The sequence below is a fragment of the Antechinus flavipes genome, chromosome 2 (assembly GCF_016432865.1).
Source record: "Antechinus flavipes isolate AdamAnt ecotype Samford, QLD, Australia chromosome 2, AdamAnt_v2, whole genome shotgun sequence".
NCBI lineage: Eukaryota > Metazoa > Chordata > Mammalia > Dasyuromorphia > Dasyuridae > Antechinus > Antechinus flavipes.
Genome location: NC_067399.1, coordinates 178215999 through 178224167, shown reverse-complemented (window position 1 = coordinate 178224167; position 8169 = coordinate 178215999). Strand labels below are relative to the sequence as shown.

Sequence of the window (8169 nt, the reverse complement as noted above, 5' to 3'; positions counted from 1 at the left end):
ATACCCACAAGTTTCTTTGCCAAGATTCCACCTCCTGAAAATATTGACAGAGTGTTGACTATATGGAAGTTAATGGTAGTTAGAAAAAGAGGACTGGACCTTCTGCTTATGGCAGCTCTTCTGCTCAGGCCAAAATAGAATGGGAGGTTATTTATTCATTAACAAGGAAATGCCACAGCCATGGTTATACTTTCTGTGGTTTTCTGGCATTTATGTAATGTATAACAAAGAATAATTTGCTTATGATGGGATATAAAAAGGAAGATGTAAGAAATAAAGGCAGTTCAAGATATAAGCTTGAACTTGCCTACCCCCATTAATATTTACTTCACTCTTTACTTCACCCAGCACTCACACCAATTGCTGTCAGTGGGCAACAGAACAGTAGCACATGAACAGAAAGAGATGGAAGTGTTGAAATAACACCTTACTAAAAAGACTTTGGTGGCGGGGGCACTTAGGTGCAGTGGATAAAGCACCAATCCTGAAGTCAGGAGGGCCTGAGTTCAAATATGGCCTCAGACACTTAACACTTCCTCTCTGTGCGACCCTGGTCAAGTCATTTAACCCCAATTGGCTCAGCAAAAAAATAAAAATAAAAATAAGAAAACTCTAGGGCATAAAAAATAAGGGGAAGAGAGTTATCACCAAGCTTATCAGGATAAAGAATTTTTTAGTAGGAAATTTCTGTATTGTTTGTAAATTTTAAAATTTAATTTAAAGACAGAAACCAATTTATACAAGTACTGGAAAGGATAGTTAGAGAAAGACGACTGAAAGACAGCTTGAAGATTCTTTAAAACATATGGAACATTGCTGTCCCTGGTTCCCAGGAGAAGGAATCCTAGATTAAAAAAAGACAGGATATAATAAGAAAACATATGAGGCTTCTCTGAGATGTTTAACTCCTTTCTTGGAGGTGCCCAGATCTGAACCTGAAAGCAGGCACCACTCCAGAACTTCTGGTGGCTTCCATGTTTGGCTTAGGATTTGGGACTCTTCTTTAAAAGAGAAAGAAACTCCAAAAGAAGACATCTCAGGGTAATAAAACAGAAGCCCTTTCCCTCCCCGCATTCTCTTTTCCTCTTTCTGAAACTGGTAATGAAGTACCAAAATATAAGAGGAAAAAAACTGGCAGAATGCTCCCAGGACTAATTGAGTATGTCGGGATTAAATCTGTTTGTAAAAGGTAAAAATAGGAGATTTCTGTGTATGTCTGTATGTATATTTCTGCTTTGTACTCTGTGTTCTGTGTTAAAAGTTAGCAAGCCTGTTAGAAATAAGAGTTCTGCCTGTGTGGTGCTGGCTTGGAAAAATATCAGTCTGAGATTTTCTTTTCTCTTTCTTTTTCTTTCTCTCCCTCTGCTTTTGGCTGACTGCAGTAGAAGAGTAGAGAAAGGGAAAATATATTTAATAAATTGAAGATGATAAAAGCAAGTGGAAGAGGATAGGAGAAGCATCAGATCAGAGAGAGAAAGAAATGAAACATATACACAGAAAGGTAAGTGAGAAAGTTTAAGCATGAAGAAATGAGAAGAACATAGACTGAATAAGATTAGAGAGTTTGGAAACTTTTAGGAAAATGGAAAATAAATATTACAACACTTTTAAAACTCCTGCAAACAAGGAACCTGTAACTTAGTTATTTGAACTTGGGCTTGTAGAACCATGCCAGGAAGAATCTCAAAGTAAAAATTCTTATGAGGCTAAAATGGGTACTTAACTCTTTCTTGGCTTACAAAAGAGAAGAGGTTTGTGTGAATTGGGAAAACAACTAAAAGGTAATTTTGCTTGAATGGAACATCTAGATAGATTTTAGGGAATCGCATAAATTAAAGTACTGGTTAATTTTAAAATAACTTTTAAATTGGTATATGTATTAAAATTGAAAACTTAATTGTGTTAGATTTTGTTCTATCTGATTTGATAAGTCATGAATTCTTTCTGAGACTGTAATACCCAGATTTGGCTTGTTACTTAGTACCCTGAAAGTTATTAGAATCCAAACTGTAAAACTAATAGGGGATGAAAACTGTTTAAAAATCTGTTGTTATTATCAGCTTTGCTAATTCAGTAAATGTAATTCAGGAGATTGTCTATCTCCTCCTTTGCTTGTGAGTTAAGAGGACAATTGGTAATTACTGTGCATGTAAAACAAGAGGAATAGGCACACTAGTGTTACCAAAACAAAGTGCTAAAATATTGAAATGGGAAGATCCTAAAGGGAATAGTGGCTTTTTCCAAGCTTATATTTTATAAAAAATTCATATAAATCTATGGAGCAGAGACATTCTTGAATAGATGAAATTATGCATATTTAGTCCTTCCAATTATGTATTGCATCCTTTCAAAAGGTCACTATGAACAGTCTTTGTCATTTTTGGGTTTCGATTAGAAGACAGTGTAGCTTCTCTCTGCCACACAGTAGATCCTATCCAGGGGCTGTCAGACACTCCAGTGTGGGTAGAGCAGTGATCTCTATCAAAGCAGAAGCTAAATTCTTTATATAAACTATTCTCTGAGCAGTTCAAATGAGGACATATTGAATTTTCTACTAGCCTTTGGAATTCCCCATTATTTGTAATAAGGAAAAAAATCAGGGAAATGGCAAATGTTACATGACCTTAGTGTAATAAATGATATCATGGTCACTGAGTCCCCTTCAACTTGGCTTTCCTTCCCCTACCATGGGTGCCTACTAAATGGTCCCTGATAGTTATTGATTTAAAAGACTGTTTCTTTACTATTTCTCTTCAAAAGAAGGGTAAGGATAAGTCTAGATTTGCCTTTACTATCCCTAATATAAAAGATATGAAAAGTCATCCTACAATGTGTCAAAATTTCATTAGCTGTGTTATTTCATCAGTGAGATTAAAATATCAAAATTCCAAAATAATTCACTGTATGGGTGATATTTTATGTAGTGGCAAAGATGTAAACAATGTCAATTTCTTAATATATGATTTAGAGCAAAGCCCTACATTCAGGGGTTTTTTAATTACTCCCCAAAAAATTCAGAGGCAAGCCCCTTTTTCATATCTTGATTATCTGATGGACTCTCAAATAATCTGACCACAGAAACTTGCAATAATTTTCAAAGATTGCTAGATAACATTTATTGATTTTGACCTATGCTACAGATACCCACACATCAACTTTCCCATTTATTCTCCATTTTACAAAGAGACCCTTCATTAAACTCTCTTAGAACTACATCTTCAGTGAAAACATGAACTACATCTTAAAGAGAAAATTTTTTATCTGGGGCCCAATAAACAATAATACTTTTTAATGAAAATGTATAAGGGGACACTTGCTACTCAGTGTGCCCTACAGCAGCCCTATATCAATCACAGGGAATGCTTGAATGGAGTCATCTCCTTCACCAATTTCCCATCACTCTTATTCCATATACTACAATGATATCCTATTTACTGAATAAATTAAACAAATGACATCTCCAGCTCACCAGTTCTTCCTTGTTAATCATACATCAACCATATATAAAATCTCAAGTAACTTCCTTAATATCTCAGTATGAAAAGTGGCAAGTTTTAATTCTATTTACAATGGTAAAAAAGATAATCACAGACTCTATAAAGTTACTTTTTGTGAAAAATATTACTGGATATTCCCAAAGATAACAAAGAACTATCCTATTGATTCTACACTTACTACATTTACCAATGGCTCTAATTCAGGGAAAGCAGAATATCATATAGATAAGAAGTATAAGGTCATATGAACTCATTGAATTTCGGCACAAAAGGCTGAAATTTCAGCAATAATCTTCCTGAAAGATGTTACAGAACCCCTCAACATTCTTTCAGGACAGTAAGTACATGGTGTATGTCTGTTGTCACTATTTAAAAGGATTCTGAGAATAGTAGTCCATGCCTTTGTCCTTTTGAACATGATTAATAACTAAACATGTTCTTATAGACAATATGCAATTTGGAATTTTTTTATATTTCTAATACTTGAGTCTTTGGTTATTGACTTTTGAGTATCTTAGAGCAAAATTATTTGTGTAAAGCTGAAATTAAAATCGTCTATTCAGATATCAAGATAAGCTGTGAACTTTCTAAAATGAAACTCTTATTGTTATCAATATAAGATTACAATCAATACTTATTTAGAATATGAAGTCTTTGAGAGCTAAAGTCTCTTGAATCTTTGATTAATGAAACTGGCTATTTAAAATGAAATTTCTTAATCCTGTAACTGATATTATTAGGAGTTTTCAATTCAGATATTATTGATACATCATCAATGCAGTAATCTACCTTATGAGAGAAATATGCCACAAGTTACTCAGAAGAATAAGATTCTGAACTGTTACAGGTAGAGATTTTTATAGAGAGTTGGGAGGACAACCTTGACCTCTGCTTAAGTTGGGATCCTTCTGATTCAGCTTCCCCATTGTATTCCTTTGAATAGGAACTCATCTGATTTCTCCTGAGTCTGGCTATGAGGTGGAATTGTTACTGCATGATTGGTTGTATGTGTTGTCAGGCTGAAAACTGAAGAACCAGTTTTTATGCTATTATAATCATGCCCTTGCTTTTTTCTCTTATAACAAATTTCTATATTCAGAGCAAGTGGTCAATAGAAGGTGTGAGTACAGTTCAAGTATGTCAGATCTTGTAGTTTTCAGACTGAAAATGTGTTCATTAGATTGTAAAAATAAATATGTGAATATTTGATTCAGCAACCTATTTATTGCTAGATGCAATTGTGTGTATGAAATAAGATTCTTAAATTTTTCAAAATAATGCAAAAATAATTTATAAAACTCTTTTATTCATCTAACAACAGACACTTATTCTTCCTTGACTTTTGCCTCATTGCAAACAGATGAGGCTGTCAAACATATTATTAATTATCTCTTCTTGGTATCTGCCTTTATAGGTATTCCTAAACAGATACTAGACAATGCCCCTGCCTGTACTAGTAAAGATTTAATGAATTTTGTCCTATTTATCATATATAATTGATTACCAGAATTACTTATAATCCCACTGGTCAAGCTCTTACAGAGCATTGTAATAAGGACAGAAAAATCATGCTTAATAAACAAAAGAGGGAATATACATTACTAGCCCACAAATAAAAGTATCAAAAATATTATAAATTTTAAACTTTTTGACAATGGATAAATATGGGTGTACCTTAGCAGAAAAATACTTTTTAGAAGAAAAAAGACTGGCATCCCAGATAAAGTGGAAAGATCTATTAACAGGAAAAAGGGAAGGTGCCAATCCATTATTAAAGTGGGGAAGAGGGTTTGCTTGTCTTTTTCCAAACTCGTATGCACAGCTAGTGTGAATATCTGACAAAAATGTCAGAGAATGTACCACGACTGACTGCCCAACTTCAGAATATGAAACTTCAAGGAAAATGAACACTGAATCATGCAGCATGGAAGGTGGAAATCCCTACATGGGGATAAATAAAGGCTCCGTTGCGGTGAGCAAGTGAACTTGTCATGGCTCAAGAAATTCCAAAAAAACTGAACTTATGTTCCTTGCAAGGGTGGTTATTTTATCTCACCCCAATGTACAGGGAGAATGGAGAAATGCATTGAATTTATTTTCTTTTTCCTCCTGGGTTATGACCTGTGACATATATAGAAAACATAAATGCCATATAGCATTCCAAAAGCTTTCCTTGTGGCTAATTACTATGATGATTGTAAAAATTTAAAAAATTGCCTCAACCTTATCTTAGGAAACACTTGAGTATCAATGTAATTGTGTGCTCAATGTATTGATATAACTGCTAGATGTCTTAATTGTAAAGCAGCAACCTTCCTTTGTAATATTTAAATGTTAGAAAAATAATTACTGTTCTTGTATATTGAATATAATATAAAATTAAATATATATATATGAAAAATGGGTTTTAATTCTCAATATTCATTTATCTGTGTTACTCTTGATATATAATTCCAATGTATAATTTAATGTAAAATTCCCCAATATATCCTGGGAAAAGATACATGCATGACTCTTAGGATCTTGACATGATTCTAATGTTGCTTTAGATATGAACACTTTACATGTAATCACTTCTAGTACTGAAAATGTACCCATGCCTGGAATTGATCCAGAAGGGGTGGCACATTCTATAATTGATGCTTTTTCACAGATTTAATTCTTTTATAAATAGATTTCTTACACTCTTTCATGCTATACCATACATATTATTTTTATTTTAATTGTTTCTGGTTTTTTTTTTTTTTTTTTTTTTTAGGATAATGACTATCCTGTTGAAACCAATAAATTAAAAAGGGCCAGATGTGGAGAGCCAGCTGTACATCCTATGGAAGATTGAAACAAGACTGCTTAGAGGAATTTAGGAGACTTGGCAAGGCCAGTTTCCCAGCAGATAATTTATATCAGAGCTGCCTGACAGTTGACATGACCTGAGGGTATTTTTGAGACAAAATGCTTTAAAAATATGAAAATAAGTAACAGGATGAGCTTTGACTAATAGAACAAGGAAAATTCACAGCCTTGGTTATATTTTCTGTGATTTTCTGGCATTTGTGTAATTTTAACAGAAAAATATGCTCATCGAAGGGTATAAAAACGAAGCTGATAGAAATAAAGTCAATTCAAGATGTAAGTTTGAACTTGCCTGGATCCATTCATATTTATTTCATTCATTGCTTTGTCCAGCACTCACACCAGTTGCTGGCATCTGCTTTTGTATGAGCTTTCTCCAATGTCTGGGGCATCTCCCTCTATTTTTGTCTATTGGAATCCCATATTACTTTAAAACACCATTCATTTATAACTATTTACATGAGGCCTTTCCTGATCTCTGTTCTTTCCCCATCTTTATTATGCCCTTGCTTTGGACTGATTTTCTATTTTTAATCCTAGGTTTTGACATTCTATTAGTATAGGAAACCTCTGGTAAGGAAACTGTCTCAGCTTTTTGAAATAAGTAACTGCTGCACTCATATTCTTAAAGTGTTCTTTCCTTCGAGTGTCTTCTCTATGTTAATTGCTTATAACTTGTTTTGTATATATTTATTCACATGTTGTCTATAGAGGAGGCCCTGGTATATTTGTTTAGTTTTTATCCTCCCATGGAATAAAGAAACCTGTGTGCTTATGACCACTGTTATCTCTTTGGTTTTATTTTATTATTTAATTTTTCAGAGTTAACTATTTTTGTGACAATCTGCACGAGTTCTTTGGTATTCTTAAGAATTAACTGATTGTAACTTCTCTGTGATTCTTTTGTTTATTTTTTTAAAATACATATTGCTTCATGAATCATATTGGGAGAGAAAAATCAGAGCAAAAGAAAAAAAAAACAATGGGAGAAATTTAAAAACAGAAAAAAGGAGTGAACATAGCATGTATTGATCGACATTCAGTCTCCTTAGATCTTTTTCTGGATGTAGATAGTATTTTCTGTCCAAAGTCTATTGGAATTGCTTTAGATCAATGAACTGTTTAGAAGAACCAAGCCTTTCATAGTTGATCATGGCACATTCTTGCTATTATTGTACAATGTATTTCTGGTTCTACTCATTTAGTTCAGCATCAGTTTATGTTAATGCTTCTAGACCTTTCTATAATCAGCTTGTTCATCATTTTTTTAATAGAACTAGAATATTCCATTACCTTCATTCATGTAGCACAGCTTGTTCAGCCATTCCCCAATTAATGGGCATCCACTTCTTTTTCAGTTCTTTGTTATCACAAAAAGAACTGCTATAAACATTTTTGCACCTGTGGGTCCTTTTCCCTCTTTTATGATTTTATTGGGATATAGACTCAGTAATGGCATTACTGGGTCAAAGAATCCCCAAGATATCTTGACTGCATAGTTTTAAGAAACTCCAGGTGCCATGAGTGGCTCTTTTGTCCTCCTGCACCCTTCCAACCTTCATTACTTGATGCCAAGTGTCAATGCCATATGTTTTCCCCAAGGAACATGATTAGAAATTGAATTGTCTTCTAGTACTATATGACTTAAGGGAGGTCTCATCCAAAGTCAAGAAGTCAATAATCAATTATTAGAGAATTACCATGTATCAGACACTGTGCTAATCCATTGGAATATCAATACAAGCAGCCAAAAAAGAAAGTCCTTATCTCAAGAAACTGACATTTTGAAAGAGGGAAATTCATGAAAGCTCAAAACGGG

The 8169-nt window shown here is 33.6% G+C and overlaps 1 long non-coding RNA gene across 1 annotated transcript; it reads left to right on the top strand.

Moving 5' to 3' along the window:
• Positions 1 to 865: 865 nt before the first annotated feature.
• On the top strand, positions 866 to 7128 carry LOC127548551 (uncharacterized). The gene is made up of 3 exons (XR_007950425.1): positions 866 to 1189; positions 1383 to 1501; positions 6256 to 7128. It is a non-coding gene; the product is annotated as an uncharacterized LOC127548551 (long non-coding RNA).
• The last annotated feature ends 1041 nt before the right edge of the window (positions 7129 to 8169 follow it).